This window comes from Podarcis raffonei, chromosome 11 (assembly GCF_027172205.1).
Source record: "Podarcis raffonei isolate rPodRaf1 chromosome 11, rPodRaf1.pri, whole genome shotgun sequence".
NCBI classification, from domain to species: domain Eukaryota; kingdom Metazoa; phylum Chordata; class Lepidosauria; order Squamata; family Lacertidae; genus Podarcis; species Podarcis raffonei.
Window position 1 is genome coordinate 59,493,817 of NC_070612.1, and position 21,570 is coordinate 59,515,386.

Genomic DNA, 21,570 nt, shown 5'->3' on the forward strand with positions numbered 1-21,570 from the left:
GATTTGTGACCATTACGCTCATTTGTCTTCAGTAGCTGTAAAACTCTGCAGGATGAAATATTAATTGCCTCTGGTCTATTCTTTGGGAATCCTGCAACATGTTGAAGTTTTTGTTTTTTTTATAATATTTTTTATTGGCTTTTCAACATATATTATAGGACATTACAAACAACAATACACAAACAAACACACATATAAACATGTATATTTTCATAAATTTTTTCTTGTACCCAATTTCAACGACTTCCCCATGCCTCCCTTTTCTGCATCCTTGTTTAAAACTTTTTCAGCAACCCCTGATCTAAATTACTTGTAATTCCCTTTCTTTAACCCTTTTTTTTCTACTTGTCCAATCATTTATCGCTGCAAATCTGCTATGCTTTACCCATGACATTTTATCACTCACTGATTTTACAACAATTTTTAAGATAAAATTTAAATTTCTTCCAATCTTCTTCCACCGTCTCTTTCCCTTGGTCTCGGATTCTGCCCGTCATCTCCGCCAGTCCCATGTAGTCAATCACCTTCGTCTGCCACTCTTCCAGCGTGGGTAGTTCTTGTGTCTTCCAATACTTTGCTAGGAGAACTCTTGCTGCTGTTGTAGCATACATAAAAAACGTCCTATCTTTCTTTGACACCAATTGGCCTACCATGCCCAGGAGAAAGGCCTCTGGTTTCTTATGAAAGGTACACTTAAGCACCTTCTTAATTTCATTGTAGATCATTTCCCAGAAGGCCTTAATCCTTGGGCACGTCCACCAAAGGTGGTAGAAAGTACCTTCAGTTTCATTACATTTCCAGCATTTATTATTGGGCAAATGATAGATTTTTGCAAGCTTGACTGGGGTCATGTACCACCTATAAATCATTTTCATAATATTCTCTCTTAGGGCATTACATGCCGTAAACTTCATTCCGGTGGTCCATAACTGTTCCCAGTCAGCAAACATAATGTCATGTCCAATATCCTGTGCCCATTTAATCATAGCTGATTTAACCATTTCATCTTGTGTATTCCATTTCAACAGCAAGTTGTACATTCTTGACAGATTCTTAGTATTGGGTTCTAACAATTCTGTTTCTAATTTTGACTTTTCCACCTGGAAGCCAATTTTCCTGTCCTGTTTAAATACTTCGTTTATCTGGTGATAATGAAGCCAATCCCTTACTTTAAACTTCAATTTCTCATAGCTCTGTAGTTTCACATTTCCACCTTCTTGTTCTATAATTTCCCAATATTTTGGCCATTTAGTTTCCATATTAAGTTTTTTCACTTCCTTAGCCTCCATTGGTGACAACCACCTAGGGGTTTTTGAAGTTTTTGTTCTGCTAACTATATGCTGGAATCTGCTCTGGTTCAATTTTGAGTAGAATTTCATGACACCTTCCACACTGGGGCTTCTCAGCAAGTAACATACTGATTTCAACCCTGGAGGCAGCACAAAGCCAACATGACTAGTATCCAAAAGGAATGAGAAAATATGTCCATTTTTGTTTCCTTGTTTCTCATTTTTCCAGTCCTCAATTCTCCACATTTCCTTATCGGTTTATGATTTTTTTAAAAAAGTCATTAGGGAAATTCATCCACATTTTAGTGTGAATTTCTCAGGTTTCTATGCAATGTTGCCTGCTATGCACATGTTTTCCCAAACATAACACAGTTTGTATGTTATTTTCACAAATATATGCATTTATATATGCACTGTACCCTAGTATATCCATAACACGTAACTCGACTGGAGAATGGTATTCAAAATTCAGCACAGTGTGAATTTTGAAAGATGGCTAAGTTTTGGTTCATGTGTGTTTTTTCCCCAGAAAATGCAAATTAAGTTTGCGGTTAAATGGGAACTGAATTGAAGGTCTCTCCCATCCATCACCACTGATAGCCGTATCCTCCATGAATTTTTAAAACCATCCGCGTTGGTGTCTATCACTACTTCTTGTGGCAGTGAAATTTCAGGGTTTAACTATGCAGTGTGCTTTCTTTGTCCATATGGAATCTTACAACATTCAGCTTAATTGGGTAACCCCAGTTTCTAACATAGCATGAGAGAGAAGATGGGGAAATTCTCTATCTACTTTCTCTGTATAATTGTATATACCTCTATCATGTCCACATTTCTTCTCAATGAAGTCTCAAATGTTGCAGCCTATCCTTGTAAAAAAAGTTCCGCATGCTCACAAGTCAACTAGACATGCATAAAGTAGCCTTGTATTCTTATTTATATAGCACTTTCTCTCAATGCTTAAAGAACTAAATGGTTACAGCAGTGCTCCTTTCAATCCCTGTATTACAGCTGTAGGACTGTAGCTGGGAGATAATGAGTCTCCCAGAGCCAACTAGTGAGTTCATGACTGGGTTCAGATATGAACTATGGAACAGTCAACACAGAGCTCTTGCTCTGACTCATGATGCCATACTAAGGTGTCAACAAATTGCTCTCTTCTTGCTCTATGCCTCCTTTTTATTCCCCGCTCAAAGAACAAAGGGGCATACAGCTAGATTGTTTATGAAGTTGTCTCCAGACAGGTGTGTGCAGGCACCTAACGTTATCAATGTCACTGGTGCCCTAAATTTTAAATGCTGCTTCAGAACACATCACATTGTTTATTAAATGTGAAATTTACTTGAAGGTAAAAAAAAAAAAAATTCTAACATTCCACTTTGGATGTTAGCGTCTTAGAAACCTAATGGGTAATACCAAAGTCTGAAAGTTCAGATGATAATCAGCACATTATTATTCCCTCAGTGCTCATTAAAATGGCAGCACATTGTTTCGTGAAAGCGACAGGATGCTGACTATGGTGCTAATAATACAGTGATCCACTCTCTCTCTCTCTCTCTCTCAAAAATTTGTCTTCCCTTTCAAAAGGTTGTGGATTTATGGGAAACAGGGTAGCTTTGGTCACCATTAAATCAATCTCACCTCACATCTTTTCATAAGTGTGAAATGAATTTTGAGTGATACTGATTATACCAACTGTAGCCGGGCCCTGGTTAAACCTAATTACAATTTCATGCAGTATTGCACTCCATTATTGTTTCCAGGTAATGTGGCCTCTGTCTTTTTTTTTTTTTTTAAGCAACAGCCTTTACAAAGAGCTCCTTGCTAATGAATAGAAATAGTTTGGGGAGGGAGGGGTGGAATGATACAGTCTCAAATGACCTCTTTTGCATTGTAAAAAGATATGTGCATTGATAAATACACTAGGATGTGCTATTATCCATTATTCAGTTCTACAATTAGTGAACACCTGGCATCAGGAAAGTGAGATAGCTGTTTGCTTCCCTTCTGAATTAATGTTGATTGCCCAACAGACCCCACAGAGCATACCAATTTCCCTTTGTTAGTAGGGTGGGGAATGGGAAGCCACACAGCAAAAATAAGCAGCTTAATATTTAGGGATTGTGAAACTGAACATTAACTTTGCAAAGCGAATGAACTACTACAGGCGGTTGATAGATCACATTTTGCAAGGATCAGAAATAGATTGGTAGTGGATGTTGGTCCTGTACATTTCAAACTGATGAAGAACATGCAAACACAAATGTCCATGTGGTATATTAATACAGGGAATTCCAAAGGGCAAAAGAAACACTTCCCGCCCCCTTCTATTTTATGTTACTCATTGGGACAAAACAAATAGCTGCTTTATAAGTTGCCCACTCAGGATTTGGGCAGTGACTCTCCAGGAACCTCGTCAACTTCGCCACATGAAGAGGCTGGGTATTGGATCCCGAATAACAGCTTCAATGCCGCACTTAGGTTTGGTCAAGAGAAAGGGAACACACCTATGCTCAGGACTGCAACCCATGATGAGAGCATGAAAAGAAATGACGACAGAAGCTCATATTATGAGATCTTTTTGCACAGCTCATCTATAATGACATTATTTGGTTCCTTTTGGCAGCAGCAAGAATGGAAATAGCCAGGCACTGGAACACTATCCAGTCCAGAACTGGCTTTCAGTGATTTGGAAAGCAGTGCTATCCATAGAGCAGATGCACCAAAGGAGATTGGGCAACGGGTTAAGAAAGACCTCTTCTTAGAAATGTGATTCCCAGTTATTTCATCAATAAACAAGGGATCTTTGGATGCTGTCCCAGAGTTCCATTTCATTTGGCTAGTAGCCTTTTTCTACAAGTATAAATCCCAAAATCCAAAATATTGCTGCTTTTTGTGCGACTTGCAAAAGAACCATTATCAGCTTCAACCCTTAAAAAAAGCAACCTTGTGGCTTTTAGGCGGTGGTGGCCAGTGCCAGGGAGACCAATATGAGGTGGAGCAAGAGCCAACCGATTCTACTCGTTGCGTCGCCATCCTCCTCCCTTCTGGTTGTATAAGGGCAACACTGAGGCTTAGGAGAAGGAAGAAGCGGACAGGCAGTGCCAATGTCTGGTTGTCTATAAGAAGGCAGACTGGTAGGGGCTGGCTGAGGACAAACTCAGGCTGGTGGGGCAGTGCCCCATTCACCCTTATGGACAGGTCTCTGCTGTTTTTACACTTTAAAAAAATGACAAACATTGAAAACTGTTCACGTTTTCCACTGGCAAATACAACTGTATCTCTGATAGAAGTGCCATGCTGTTGTCATAAGGGTAGGTGACATCTCTGCCCTTCCAATAATTCCCCACCCCCCTAAACTTGTATATTTGGCACAGCTGTGGTAAATTTATTACCCACCCTTCACCAGCAGGTCCCAAGGCAAGTCCCAACAATTTAAACATATAGTAAACAGTTATATTACTCACAGGAATGGGGTGGCTCATGAAAACACACATCTGAGGTGTCAGAGACTAGTGTAAGCCACAAGCAGTATATTAAAGTAGCCATACACACCTCTGTGAGGAGGGAATGTCACAGTTTAGAGGCCATAGCTGTCAAGTGTCCCTTATTTGAAGGGACAGTCCCTTATTCCAGCGCCATGCCCCGCTGCTGTCCCTTATTGATGGATGTCCCTTAAATGTCCCTTAAATGTCGTCCCTTAAACTTCAAAGGAAGCAGCTCCTCTCCCTCCCTCCCTCCCCGCCAGCCAGGGAGGAGGGAGGCTCCAACTGTGTTGCTTGGCTGTGTTGCTCACCCAATAAGAAGTCTAAGAACGACTGGGGGGTGGAGCTTGCATGCCTTGTGTGTGGCTAGTTAATGCAAGCTGAGGGGGTTTTTGAATGCTGAACGCCATTTTGTTGCACGTGCTGCTGCAAACTTTGCAGTGCAAAGCCAGGCCAGGGAGCCATCTTAAGTTGAGGCTGCATAGGCCTTGTGGTGCATGTGATTCAGATTCTATTCAGTTGAACCTCTGGTTACAAAGTTGGTTGAACAGTGTTCTCGAAGCTACCAGCATGAGTTTGACCAGAATGCAGGAGGACAGGAAGACTGGAGTGCCTGGAACAGGTGAGGCTGCAGGTCCCTTATTTTGGCTGCTGGTCCCTTATTTTGAAGGCTGCTGGCCCCTTATTTTCAAGGCTGCTGGTCCCTTATTTTCAAATCTGTAGGTTGACAGCTATGTTAGAGGCTGCCACAAAGAATGCCCTTTCCTGAGCCACTATCCCCCTCAAAAAAAGAGTCGTGGAACTACCCAGAAGGCCCACTCTGCTGATCTTAACTAATAGTAGTAGTAGTAATTTTATTATTTAAATGCCACCCATCTGACTAGTTTGCACCAGCCACTCTGGGCAGCTCCCAACAAATGGAAGGAGGAGATCTCTCAGATATTTGGGGCCTTAGTCATTTAGAGCTTTCAACACTAGTGTAAGCACCTTGAACAATCCTCAGAAACGAACTGGCAGCCAAGTCATCTGTTTTAAAACAGGGGATATATGAGGGAACCCCAGTAATCTGGCTGCTACATTTTGGGCCATTTGAAGTTTCTGAGTTCAGCCTCACCTAAAGCACATTGCAAAATCCAATCTAGATGTCACCAGATGTCCTGATCCCCTGGCCTACCTGGCAGACAGTGTGCCAAAACGAAATTCCAAGTCCAGAAGCCAATCCACACAAGCCAAGTCCAAAGATCAGGAAACGCAGTCCAGGGTCAGTCCAAGTAAACCAAGATAGGAGTTCAGGATACAGTTCAGAGTCAATCTCGAAGTAGAAACCTGTGAAAGTCCAAGGAGAATCCCAGGCGAGGTCCCTCAACATGGGCAGTTGAGCAGACACAGCACCTCAGCTCTGCTGCCTTCTGATACATGCCTCCTTCCCCACCTGGCCAGCTAGTGAACTGGGCCACAGGCCCTGGCCTGCCTCTGCTTCCTGGAGTGCCCTACGTCTTAGGACCCGCTGTGTTCATGGGGATGGGGGCCTCTCTGGCTCTGGAGAGGGGTCCCACTGCTCTGCTTCATGTGCTCTAGCCCCTGTCACCCTCCTCATCCCCTGTCACCCTGTGAGGTACTACCTACACCAACCTCTCCTTCCCCATCCCCAGCTTGCTCCCGTGTGACCCACTCCCAGCTGCACCCCTTGGCAGGATCCTCTTCCCTTTCTTCCTCCCCCCTGAAGTCCTGCCAGTTCACGACACCAGAGCATGGCCAAGTCATCTCTGTCCAAAATGGAGCATAACTGGTGAACCAGCCAGAGCTGGAAAGAGGCACTCCCAGCCATCAAGGTGTGTCACCTTGACCAGTAACCAAGGTGAGGAAGACAGAATAGGACAGAGGTTCTGGAAAGCTTTCAAAGACAAGATTTAGTAAGCCCAGGAGGCCTATCTTGCTTGCTCCATTTCTTCCTTTACTTATAGCATTTTTGCTGTTTGTTTAATGTAGTTACGAATTTTGCAGACAGAGAGCCAGTTAATTAAAAATGAATACTTTGGGGTTTAACTTTTTTTATATAAGAAAATCAAGTTCATTTCTAGCTCACCTTTCTTCCCTTATGGAACTGAAACAATGTACACAGAGTTCTAGGTGGTCTGCCATTCAAGCAGTGACCCAACCCAAACCTGCTTCAGCAAGTGACTCAGGATCAAACCAGACATTACAAAAATATAGTGCAGAAGCACCAGTTATCATCTGGACTGCAGAGCATGGGGAGAGGAGATTTAACTAATCCAGACATGATGCAATGAAAACTGTGGGATGGGAAAGCAACATGCCTTAGTAAAGAGAATCCCATATACACTCAGTATGGGAGTTCCCCATCATTCCTGAAGGCTAACTGCAACACAGAGAGAACTTATTTCCATCAGGGTTGCATCTGGGGAGGAAAGGTTAAACCTTCCTGCGTGCTGTGGTTCTGATGAAAATAGGGGTTGGGGCCTTTAAGAACCCAGGTGGGTTGCCAATCACACTATTAATGTAACAATTCTTTCTTTATTAGGAAGAGTGATGACTTTAACTTACAGAAAATGAAGCTAAATTATTTCAATCCTCAATACAATTTCAGATGCGTATAGTAAAGTAAACCCTTTTGGCTTCTATATGGCCTATCTAAATTTGGCATCAACTTTTATTGATCTGTGATAATGGATTATATTAATACCAAGTATTGTTTGGTTTAGCCCTCAGACCATGCCCTGCAACTACTGATGGGCCAATATAACAAATATTTAATCGTACGTACACACACACACACACACACACACACTTTTTAAAAAAATCAAAAATTAATTTATGCAATAGCTAAAAACACCTCTTTTGCCTTTTAGGAGAATTGTGTGTTATAAATGTACCAGGCAACAATGACTAATAAATTGATTCTGAGAATCTACCCTTGGAAAGATCATAGTGAAGTAGGGGTTGAAAGGGAGGATTATTCCTGCTCTACAGAGATACATCTCAGATCCTCACTCTCGGTATGAACAAGGCTTTTCTATGGAACAGATCACCGGTTTACTATCCTACAGATGCCCTTTGGTTTAGCACAGTTTTTTTAAAAAATGCCATTAAGAAAAGCCTAATTAACATATTTCCTATAATTTTAAAGCTGGGGGTGGGGATTCACTTCATTCTTCGTCTTGCAGGTAATGTCATGATTCATCCATACACAATTCATTCTTTTTTGTTACATGGTTTCCATGGAAACAGTTTTCTTTCAAGTGAGAAGTACATCTCATTTTGATTATACAAACAACACTCTCTTATATAGGTAAATACTCTGCTATCATGGGCATAAACATTTCATTTATTGTACCTACTCTTTTCAGAATGCGTTCTTCTTCAACCAAGACCTTGTATTTGCATTTTGCATTCGTTTTTGTTGTTTTCATTTAACTCTCTTAAAAGTATTTCTGTGTAAGTCTGCTATTTAACCCCATATTGATCTCATATGTGCATGAATACCTATTGTCATTGAAGATTAAGACATACTAGTAAGGGGGCTAGACGAAAATGTTATTATCTCTTTCAAATAACAGAATAGCCACAGAAAACTCCTGATTCCACCCAGGTACAAAATCCAGTATTACTTGGTGACTAAACTATCCAAACCTCCCCCCTTTTTTTGTTTTGTTCAAAGGAATAACTAAATAAATCAGCACAGCTGAAATATTTGCTTGTTCACATATTTGGTCACTCAGCTCTACATGTAAAAAGTTTCTGAACAATTCAGCCTGAGTGGATGAGGGTTTGAGTAGAAACAATTCTGTCTTACAAGATAGTTCTGATAAAGTTCAGCTGATGAACTTTGGAGATGTCAGTTTCTGCAAAGTATTCCATGTGGATCTAAGTGTTTTTTCCTTGTACAGTATTTGAGTCTGCCGTGGTTTTTCTTCCTTGTTTTTTCTCCCTTTTCCCATCTCTCTCTCTCTCTCTCTCTATGGTTGTTCCTGCTCTGAATTGCACCAGTTATAGGAACACTCATCCCACATGATAATCTGAAGAGGCAACATTTTCCAGGTTAGGCCACTTTGTAATGAGATTCTTGCCTAAGGATTGGTTGGAATGGTAATTTTGTTTCTCTTCCTGTGAGCCAGGCTATATCCAGTAGTTATTTGCAGCGGTGACCTAGAGCTTGAAAGAGCAATTCTGTCCCAGTTATATGGCTTTCTTTGCTTCACTGTTTACTTGAGGGTAGTGAGGACTAGTGTTAATACAACAAAAATTGTATGATGCCTGGAATTACTGGAATTCTATTTCCATAAAATGGCTTGCATTGTTGGTCATGAGTTGCCTTGAAAAAGCCAAAGTGAACAAAAGTCTTCTTTGATTGTGCAACAGTGCGTGTCAGGCAAGAGAAGCCTCTCCATATAGTTAGAATAGTAGACCACAGCCAAATAGTGTAAACTGCCCAATTCATATAGATCAGCTGGCAGACTCTTCCAGGGTCTAGTTGGATACATGTGCAGTGATCAAAGGTCCCATCAGTTGTGCTGATCTTGCAGTAACCACTGGAAAAGACTTTGTTCTTTAGATATCCTTCTAATAGGTTGATATCTAAAACAGGCTGCTTTGATTGCAAGGGATTCCATGCGCAGTGCTATGCAAGCTATGGTGATCAGCTGATTGTCAGGGCATCTGTGCGCAGGACTGTGGAAGCCACGATAATTGCCTGATGGTTGGGGCTTTGTGGATGCTGCTGACGGACAGTGCCTATAAAACCCCTTCTCATCCAATCATGTCTGTAGGGCAATTTGGTGTGGCTTGGCCAAAACAGCCTTGCAAGCCAAATGGGGCAACCTGGTGTGCTTAATTACACCCATGGACCAGAGACTCCATGCAGCTGATCTACACTGACTTGACTTTCCAGGGTCTCAGGTAGGGGACGTCCAAAGCCCTACCTAGAGATGCCAAGGATGGAACATGGTGCTTTCTGCATGTAAGCAGATGCTTTCCTACACAGCTACTTCATCAGATGCCTCCATCATCACAAACCAGGCCTGAAGAAAAGGAAACGCTGAAATGCAACTATTTGGCAATGATGTCATCTGGATTGTCTGTTGCATAAGTTGAATAAGTGATGTCAATGCCAGATAAAATGACTCGTGGGGAAGCAGCCCTAATCCATTCCTTTGCGTGAAGAAGGATCTTCTGTTTAACACACAGCAACGGTCCGACATTAATCTCTACGTTAATCAGAGTAATCTCTAGTCCATGAAAGCTTATGTCATAACCAATCTGCTAGACTTCAAGGTGATGCAAGCCGCTGTTAATCCCTATCATCCAAACACTGGCTGTCATCCAAAGAAGAGATATGGTGTCTAAGGGTGGAAAGCCCACGCAGTAGGCTTTGGTTTTGCCAGACTCCACCGGATGAAGAGGCAAGCTAGTGCTAAGATAAAATGCACACTAAAACAAAAGAACAGCTTTCAACCTTGGAGGCTGAAAGAGCTACTGCTACAAAAATGTCAAAGAAAACACCATCTGTGTGTGGTTATTGTGGTTTGGGGTCCCAGGATGTTCAAAGCAGATGGTACTTCCATTGCCACTAGATGTGTTGTTAAAAACACACACACACACAAATCACATATGTGCATAAATGGATTATTGGTTTGAAATCTCTTCAGACAACCACTTTTCCTGTTTCCGCTTATTGCCATCAGCTGAGGAAGAAGTATATTTAGGTTTGGAACTTCCATGCATTTTGAATAAAAAACTAAAGGAGATCAAGATGAGATGGGAAGAGTACTAGAAAACTTTCTCCTTTTTTTGTTATGGGATGCGTGACCATTACGCAGGATGTACTACAATCTTTTTAAAAGGCTCAGTGGTAGAGTACATGGTTCGCATGAAAAGGTCCCAGGATCACTGCTGTTTTTTTACTGTGCGTGGGTGATGTCTCAGAACATCAGAAAAATGTTGTTAATCAATACAGAACACGACGCATAAATGTCATTGGCTGCTCATAACTACATTTTCTGGAGCGGAGCAGCCCACCCTGACTTTGCTTGGGTCTTTAAAGTAATAGTTTTCTGATTTTCTGCCTTTTTATAAGTCCTTGAAAACTAAAGAAACTTTAATGACCACCTGCGTCCCTTGACTATACATCACGAATACAAAAAACCCCCTCTATTCTCAGATATTTTGCTATTATTGAAGGAAATATTTCCCGTTCTTCAATTTCAAGGACAGTACAATATATAAAAACATGATAAAAGGATGACTCAAGGCCAATTTAAAAACTGAGCTCTTCAGTGCAAAGGTTGTTATCCAACCAAATCAGATAAGACCCACGGCTATCAATAGACATATAATGTGCATCCATTGATTTCAATGTATCTTGCTTTGAGTATGATTAACTGCTGAATACCACCCAAAGTCTCAGTGACCTAGCTAACTATTTTAATATATAGGGAGGCTGATTCTGCAATCTTATACACACTTAAGAAAAGACCACACCAGATGCGGTGAGATTGACTTCTTTGTAAATGTGTTTAGGATTGCAAATTCTTTCAACTTTATTTTTTCCCCGTGAACACAGGATTTTATCATATCTGTCCACCCAACACTATGCCATATTTACTGATTATTCCTCATCCCACTGTTTCATGTTGTTTGTTTGTTTTTGTTGTTTTTTGTTGCCAATAAGTGTCACAGTCCGGTTCACGGGCGATCGAAGTCCTGGCTGGGGATGTCGGGACCGGGGGCAAGATGGCGGGGTGGGAGCAGGAACAGGAGTCCAGAAACCAGAAGTCAGAAAGCCAAGAGTCCAAGGGTCCAAGAGCCAGGAGTCAAGAAGCCAAGGGTCCGAGGGTCAGGAAGCAAGGAGTCACGAAGTCAAACACAGCAAGGCAGGGAACGTGTTGCTGTGGCAAAGTGCTTAAGGGAAATGCTGCCCTTATATCCCTTCCCGGCTCTTGCCACCAGGTGCTGTGAGTTACCAATCAGCCTCACCTGTAAGGTCACACCTTGCCTCTTCAGAACAAACTTTGTTGTTGTTTAGTCGTTTAGTCGTGTCCAACTCTTCGTGACCCCATGGACCAGAGCACGCCAGGCACTCCTGTCTTCCACTGCCTCCCGCAGTCTGGTAAAACTCATGCTGGTAACCTCGAAAACACTGTCCCACCATCTCGTCCTCCATCGTCCCCTTCTCCTTGTGCCCTCCATCTTTCCCAACATCAGGGTCTTTCCCAGGGAGTCTTCTCTTCTCATGAGGTGGCCAAAGTATTGGAGCCTCAGCTTCAGGATCTGTCCTTCCAGTGAGCACTCAGGGCTGATTTCCTTAAGAATGGATAGGTTTGATCTTCTTGCAGCCCATGGGACTCTCAAGAGTCTCCTTCAACACCATAATTCAAAAGCATCAATTCTTCGGCGATCAGCCTTCTTAGGAAGGCCCCAATCCTGCAAAGTCCTATTGGTCACAGGGCCTGGCTCCTGCACGCACACCTGACCAAAAGGAAGGCAGAGAGGTGGCCTTCCATGGACGGGAATTCCACAATCTGGGAGTAGCCACCAAGAAAGCTCCCTCTCATGTTCTCACCAAATGTGCCTCAGGCAGTGGCCGTGGCAGGACCAAGAGAAAGGTCTTGTCAGAAGATATCAAAATTTGTGCAGGATCATCTGGTAAGATATGGTCCTTCAGATAGCCTGGACCTGGTCTGCTAGCTGCGGAGCTGCTGTAACAAGGAATTTCTCTTCTCCCTCAGCAACCTGGCTACTGCATCTTGGAGGAACTGAGGTTTGGAAACCTTTTCCAAAGGCAGCTTCACGTTGAGCGTGCTACAATAACTGAAACAGATCAAATATTCCCAGTAAAATAAAGCAGGCGTTTGACTTGTACAGAGTTTTAAAAGAGGTGGTTTACAACAAAGAGGACATCAAGGCATTTCCACAGAGAAATCTGATGCATGTTTACTGAGGGGAAAAAGCTCCACTGTGTTCAGTGAGGCTACCTTCCAGGAAGGAATGGGTGAATCTGACAATTTTTAATTCTCTCTGTTTCTCATTTTCCTGAATGTAAAGTCCAGTTCTCCACATTTTCCACATCAGTTTGGGATTTTAAAAAAAATCGGTCGGAGTTAAACAATATAAATTGAGAGCATTTGCAGATGACCTGGTACTTACTTTACAAGAGCCAGAATCTAGTACAAAAAGGGTTTTAGAACTAATCCAAGAGTTTGGTCAAGTAGCAGGATTTAAACTGAATAAAACTAAAACTAAGGTTTTGGAGAAAAACTTAACACCTATGGAAAGGGAGAGGTTTCAGAACGAGATAGGTTTAACGGTGGCTAAGAAAGTGAGATATCTGGGGATAAATATGACAGCTAAAAATCTGAATTTGTTTAAAGATAATTATGAAAAATGCTGGATAGAAGTGAAAAAGGACTTGGAAATTTGGACGAAATTGAAGCTTTCCTTGTTGGGTCGAATTGCAGTTATAAAGATGAATGTATTGCCTAGAATGTTATTTTTGTTCCAAACTTTGCAGATTGTGGATAAGATGGACTGTTTCAAGAAGTGGCAAAAAGATATTTCCAAATTTGTCTGGCAGGGCAAAAAGCCCAGAATAAAATTTAAGATATTAACTGATGCAAAAGAAAGGGGGGGATTTGCCCTGCCAGACTTAAAACTTTATTATGAATCAGCAGCTTTCTGTTGGTTGAAGGAATGGCTACTACTTGAGAACACAGATATTTTGGATTTAGAAGGGTTTAATAACATTTTTGGGTGGCATGCATATTTGTGGTACGACAAGGTTAAAGCTCATAAAGCTTTTAAAAATCATATTGTCAGGAAAGCATTATATAATGTCTGGATAAAATATAAGGATTTGTTGGAAAATAAAACTCCTAGGTGGTTATCTCCAATGGAGGCGAAGGCCGTGAAAAAACTCAATATGGGACTGAAATGGCCGAAATATTGGGAAATTGTGGAACAGGAGGGGGATAAATGGAAATTGCAGAGTTATGAGAAATTAAAAGATAAAGTGCGTGACTGGCTTCATTATTATCAAATAATGGAGGTCTTTAAGTCAGACAGGAAAAATGGCTTCCAGGTGGAAAAATCAAAACTGGAGACAGAATTGTTAGAGTCCAAAACTAAGAATTTGTCAAAAATGTATAACTTGCTGCTGAAATGGAATACACAGGATGAAACAGTTAAATCAGCCATGATTAAGTAGGCACAAGACATTGGTCATAACATTATGTTTGAAGACTGGGAACGGTTGTGGACCACTGGTATAAAGTTTACGGCGTGTAACGCCTTAAAAGAAAATATTATGAAAATGATTTATAGGTGGTACATGACCCCAGTCAAACTTGCTAAGATTTACCACTTGTCTGATAATAAGTGTTGGAAATGTAAAGAGAATGAAGGTAAATTTTTTCACCTCTGGTGGACGTGCCCAAAGATTAAGGCTTTCTGGGAGAAGATTTATAATGAAATAAAAAAGGTATTTAAATATACCTTTCTGAAGAAACCAGAGGCCTTTCTCTTGGGGATGGTCGGCCAGTTGGTGCCAAAAAAGGATAGGACATTCTTTATGTATGCTACAACAGCAGCAAGAATACTCATTGCGAAGTATTGGAAGACAGAAGAACTACCCACCATGGAAGAATGGCAGATGAAAGTTATAGACTATATGAGACTGGCAGAGATGACCGGCAGAATCCGGGACCAGGGAAAAGAGACAGCGGAAGAAGATTGGAAGAAATTTAAAGACTATCTTAAGAAACATTGTAAAATTGTGGAATGTTAAGAAGTTGTGGATTTGGAAAATATGAGGTTGTATGCTGTAACCATTATGCAATATGAAAAGAAAGGTTAAAAATAATTATTAGAAATTAGGGAGGGATTTGTTGATCAAAATTAATTAGAGATTGGAATGCAGTAAGGGGAGGTATGAGGAGGTCGGGAAAATAAGTTTTATGGGAAAAAAAGGGGTTTGAAATTATACATGTGGTGTTTTTTGTGTTTTGTGTGTGTTTATGTTTTTGTTTTTTGTTGTGATTTGTGTTTTTAAAATGTGTGAAAAGCTAATAAATATCTTTTTAAAAAAAATAAAAAAAATCATGAGCGTTTTAGAAATTCAAATTTCTCCTATACTCATTTTTGTATACAGTTTTGCCTAATATTCACATTTTTGCAATTTCCCCCAATATAATACATTTTTATGATGCTTTCACAAATATATTCATTTTTATGCACACCCTACCCTACCGCATGCATTTTTGTACATGGCACTGGATAGGGAGCTGCATTGCAAAATTCAAAGAAGTTTTGGTTTTGAAGGTTGGCTGTGCGTCAGTTTGCACTGGAAAGTGTGAATTATACAGTTTTGCCTTTAAAAGCAAACCAATTTGACTTCTCCCCATCCCTGCTTCCAGGTCTAAGTGCTCGTCCAACTGCAGCCCCCAACTCCTATAGCATATGTGGCACCAGCATGCAGAAACTTCAGCACATATATGTACCCACATTCTGGGTTGCCGCTGCAGTATTTGTCAACTCACATTCATAGTAAATGTTATTGTCTAGAGAAGTTATTCAAATAAAAGAAATGTTAACAAATCCCAAATTAACCAGTTGTTAGCGAAAGAAAGTTTATCACACTGCGCGTCCTTTTTTTCAAAATAACTTGAATCATTTTAGCATTGTGTGCATCGAGGACTGCACCCCGCCTCAATTAATTAAGTACGATTACACTTGAAATGTGGACTAATTACTCAAAAAGCATTAATCAATTTGTTAAGAACTCTCAAGAAATAATGCAGATCTCTTTACTCCTGCCCCTGTAAGATTTATGCTGCACGGCCATAATCTACTTATTGATACAAATGTCTCTCCCCCCCCCTTAGTTAATTTAGGGGAAACATTGTCAAAGTACCCTAGGATGAAAGGGATAATAAATAATTTTTAGACTCAAAGTTGAAGTGGATTGATTAGGAGCAATTTTTATGTTTTGCACAATAAAAAGATGAGCTCCCAGGGTTCGCAGAGCCAATTTGCAGAGCAACCTCTTTTCTCTAATTGCTGCTAGACTAATGTAGAAGCACACTCCTAGGAAGTAGAGAAATCCATTTACCCAACCATGTCATTTAAGTAGGGCGCACAAGTACTGGATTTTTCTATTTACCCTTCCTATTAGCCCTGCCACACTCCACCTGTGACCCTCATTTTATGAGGGCAGTGCTCTTTTATACAATTTTGCCACTATAATAGAGGCCCACTTTAAAAATTTTCAGAGCAGACCAAGAACATTTTTTAGGGGGGGGAAACATAATTAGGGTCCTAACCAATCTCACTAATTCCTGGTAATGCATTGTCAGACCAAATTGTTTGATAAAAGGTCTAATAAATCCACATCTTCAGGAGCAGAAAATAACATTTCCTCTATTACAAGAGCGTAGTGACTACCCACGTCGGATTACAGTTTGACATTTCTGCTACATGCATCTATCTGCCCTTGAGCATTTGAACACACAGAGCAATGTCTCTAAATGAAAGCAGCGGGGGGGGGGACATTAGTGGAGCCAGCTGCAATCTGAAGCACACCAATGAGGGAGAAAGCCCCCTTTCGCTCAGTGGGACTTGCCCACTGTAAGAGATCTTATGACAAGCAGTGCGGACAGGTATCCACCATCACTTGCATATGGAGCCTGAGTAGCGCGGTTGGTTAGAGCATGGTGCTGATAACGCCAAGGGTGCAAGTTTGATCCTCATGTGGGACAGTTGCATATTGCTGCATTTACAGAGGGTTGAACTAGAATTCAGGGGTCAGCAAACTTTTTCAGCAGGGGGCCGGTCCATTGTCCCTCAGACCTTGTGGGGGGCAGGACTATATTTTGGGGTAGAGAAAGTGAATGAATTCCTATACCCCCACAAATAACCCAGAGATGCATTTTAAATAAAAGCACACATTCTACTCATGTAAAAACATGCTGATTCCTGGACCGACTGCGGGCCGGATTGAGAAGGCGATTGGGCCAGATCCGGCCCCCAGGCCTTAGTTTGCCTACCCATGAACTACCAGATAATCCGCAGGGTCGCTTCCAATTCTATGATTCTATGAAACAGCAGAAAGCAAAGATTGCCATTTCTTCAAAAGGGAAGGGGCAAACGGCACAGACATAGGACTTTATGGAATATAGCTCAGCCACGTTTGGCTCCCTAATTCCCAGTCTAAAGGGGGGAAAGGCCCATGGAGGGAACTATGCCTGCAGCGACAAGAGATGAGGGCTGATATTCACAACTTGGTCTTTTCATCTTCACTCCATGTTCAAAGTGACCCACTAACAGCCCTCTCCTATGCAGTTACAGCGTTTCAGATAGGGAATATTTCCATCCACAAAATATATACACAAAGTATCAAATGTGGTGACAGTAATAATAATGCAAGAAAACAACAACACCACAAGCTGGCTTATAAGTATAAATCCAAATTTACTAGAATAATAGCTAGAATAGAGATAGGCTTGTAACCATTTAAACAACAAACATACTAAGGTGCCATGTGCAAGACAAAGGCTGGAGATACTGGAAACATGGAGTGGATAAATGTACAACTCTATCTTAACATGTTACGTGCGCAGTAAACGTTATACAGACTGGATAAATGAACAGTTCAACAAGTAGCGTAAGTCCAATCACAGAACGGCAACCCCGTGGAAACGATGCCTTATGAGGAACGGCTAAGGGAGCTGGGCATATTTAGCCTGGAGAAAAGGAGGTTAAGGGGTGATATGATAGCCATGTTCAAATATATAAAAGGATGTCACATAGAGGAGGGAGAAAGGTTGTTTTCCGCTGCTCCAGAGAAGCGGACACGGAGCAATGGATCCAAACTGCAGGAAAGAAGATTCCACCTAAACATTAGGAAGAACTTCCTGACAGTAAGAGCTGTTTGACAGTGGAATTTGCTGCCAAGGAGTGTGGTGGAGTCTCCTTCTTTGGAGGTCTTTAAGCAGAGGCTTGACAACCATATGTCAGGAGTGCTCTGATGGTGTTTCCTGCTTGGCAGGGGGTTGGACTCGATGGCCCTTGTGGTCTCTTCCAACTCTATGATTCTATGAGTCTATGTGCCACCACAATGGCAAGGGTAGCACACTGGAGAATATGAAAAAGCTTTTCAAAGCTGTCTTTCAAAGATTGAACTGGATGAGATGTTCTTCAATGGGTCTTGAGTTGGAAACACAAAGCCATGTGCATGGATCAATCATGGGAAGGCAAATCAAAGCCACCACCCTGGTGAGAATAACACAAGAGGGAAAAAGGAGACCTGTTCTCCAGATATACTCCAGGTTTCGCTGCACACTTCATCAGTCCAAAAAGCTGCATGATACAAAATAGCACTCCAATTACAATGTGTGGTAAACCATAAAAATTGGAAAATATCAGTCTCATACTATACCTTACCCAGTCATACAAAACTGTTTGTTTCTTTATCCTGTTTTGTATGTAATATTTTCACCCACACCTGGGGATGCTGGGGTTGAATCTGGGACCTCTTGCATGCAAATCAAATGCTCTACAACTGACCTACAGCCCTTCCCTGAACTTTGGAGAGGATTGGGCTGCAATAAAACTTGTGGCTGACCAGGAATCTAGAGCAGGGGTCTTCAAACTAAGGGCATTTATTCCCCACAACCCCCCGATGAGACGCATTCAAATCAAGCAGCCTCACTAAATTCTATTCATCTCTCCCCTTTGAGACATATCTTAATCTCAGAAACCATGCACTCAAAATTACAACCATCTTTGGCAACACCTATGTCTGTGAACAGACTTTTCCCCAAATGAAACATCTGAAATCTCCAACCAGATCCAGACTAACTGGTGGACACTTGCATCACTTGCTACGACTAGCTGTGACAAATATGGAACCGGATATTGACGATCTCATTAGCCAAAAGCAGGTCCACACTTCCCATTGAAATAGTTATAAGTTTATGATTCAAATAGGTAGCTGTGTTTGTCTGACGCAGTCAAAAAAATTTTTAAAAAAATAATTTTCTTTTTAATTTTATAAGTTTATGTTGATTAAAATCATTCTTCATTTTAAATATTGTATTGTTTTTCCTGTTTTTGTGCACTAAAAATAGGAATTCGTTCATATTTTTTTCAAACTATAGTCCGGCCCCCAACAGTGTCTGAGGGACAGTGAACCGGCCCCATTTTAAAAGACCCCTGATCTAGAGCGTCAGTCTTAATGAAGGTTGGTGTCCTTAAATTTTTATGGTGTACAAGAATCTCTCCAGAATCTTCTTTGGTGACTCCTCCTTGAGGCTTCACCTTCCTTTGCAGGATGCCAGAGTAGGGTTCCCTTACTGTTTTGGGTTTTTTTGCGCAGTTCCTTTAACTGGGATTACTTTAAAGTGAAAACAAAGGATGGGCCGATCAAAGATTGGATTGAAACAGAACAAAGAAAATACAATTTCCTTTCAGAAGGAGAAATCAAAGTCGGACACGTTTAGATTTCCAAACAAAACGGTTTCATTGGGAGATTTCCTGACATGAGTGAATTATGCAAAACAAACAAGACTCCTGTCAGTATAAAAAAAAAGTCACATGGGAAGTATTCCCCAAACTAGTGGAAATATTAAGTAACAAATTGGTTAATATTAACATGTGTGTTAGTTAGTAATTGGTTTATTACTAACTTTGAGTTGCTAATTATGAATATGGAATTTGGTGTACATTTCACTTTTAAAAATCACTTATTATTTCTAGAGCTGTGATAGTAACTAGTCTCTACACGTTAAGTCTCAAATGTAAGCTTTTCTGACGTGTACTACAGAAATTCCCATTTCTCTCTCCAACAATATCACTCTAATTTTTGTGTATTATACTTATTTTGTTTACAAAACCTTTTCTCACACACCCAGGAGGCAATATTCTGTGTTAACCTTGGCATTTATACATGTTTGTAATGTATTCCGAGAACTCATTAAGACTCATGCTTGGCAAAATCTCATTTTAAGTGGTATAGTTGTTAAGCAACTTTACAATTTAATTAGAACCCTCTACTGCATTTCATTAGAAGGTTATTCAGTAATTACTCAGCAGGTCTTGGGTGTTTACAAATGGAGAAGTGACAGTACATAACACTCTTAAATTATAACTGCACAGCGGGAGAAGATGCTTTAAAATGAGGAATACATTGTTTTAAAAGCAACATGGGAAAATTCAGTGTCAAATATAATCACCTTTTCCTAGCTATAGTTCCCTTATCAGACAGATGCTTCCATATTCAGAAAATGGAAGTTATTGTATAATTTGCCAATGCCTGCTTTAAATGTACCTCTACAGCAGAACTGATACTAGCCGCCAGGAGCTGCCAGCAGCAGGATTTTGGTACCACATGGGTTGGGCATGTCTCCAGATACCACATGATAAATCTGTCATCACAGAACTGGTTATATCATTGCTTTTGATATCTGAGAAGTTGAACAAATAACAATCTGTCCATGCCATTGTGATAAGATTGGACCTAAAACCAAAGGTATCCCATTGACCTATTTTAAAAAGTACATTGAAAACAATGTTGCAAGTAGAAGATGCTATTAGGACACCAAACACTTGTTGGATATTTCATATCCCTACTTCAATGTGAGGGTCTAGGGCAAGTAGGTAAAGGTAAAGGGACCCCTGACCGTTAGGTCCAGTCGCGGACGACTCTGGGGTTGTGGCACTCATCTCGCTTTACTGGCCGAGGGAGCTGACGTTTGTCCTCAGACAGCTTCCAGGTCATGTGGCCAGCATGACTAAGCCGCTTATGGCAAAACCAGAGCAGCGCACGGAAATGCCGTTTACCTTCCCGCCAGAGTGGTACCTATTTATCTACTTGCACTTTGACGTGCTTTCGAACTGCTAGGTTGGCAAGAGCGGGAGCTCACCCTGTCGTGGGGATTCAAACTGCCAACTTTCCGATCAGCAAGCCCAAGAGGCTCGCTGGTTTAGACCACCACGCCACCCGCGTCCCTGGGCAAGTAGTTACTCTGCCTTAATAAATTAGCACATCCCCAGCACATGAATTACCTGGGGTTGCCATATGTCCGAAATTTCCCAGACACTGCTGGGATTTGGCTGTCAGAAAGTGTCCGGGTGGAAATCACTGGAATAGCTGGGGAAGTCCGGCTATATGGTTGCTCAGGTCGTGCCAGAGGGGAAGCGGGCGGCGGCGGCTGCCTTGGTGGTCGCTTCATGGCCTCTCTGGTCCTTCCTGGGTTTTCCCATCCGATGTGGCTTGAGCAGCTGTTGGGGCACTGTGCTGCCACTGGGGAAGGGTCAAGCAGGACCAGAGAGGCCGCAGAGAGCTGAGCCTCCCTGCCTGGGCCTGATCCCAGGCACAACCTTGCCAATGGCCACTTGGAGGCTGAAGGCCTGAGAGGGAGAGGTGGCTCCATAGTGGAGTCCGCTCAGTGGCTCAGAGTGACCCCCAGTAGTGGCAAGCAGGAGCCCTGTTGCAAACCACGAAACTTGAGCAGGTGCAGGAAAGGAGTCGGGCAACAAGAGAGAAAAAACCTCCACTTGGCTGCGGCCTTCACGTCAAGGGTAGGTCTGTCCGGGAAGGCCATTTTCAAAATATGGCAACTCTAGAATTACCCAGTAAGAACTGTGGTATTAGTTGGAAAGTAGCCTTGAATCCCAGTCCCGATAGCTTTGTGTTGAGACGATCAATGTGGCTGATAACATCTTGTCTCTAGCTTTGAGTATTTTCCTGAGGGTCTCCCTGTCAGTCATTCAAATTTACAATTCTT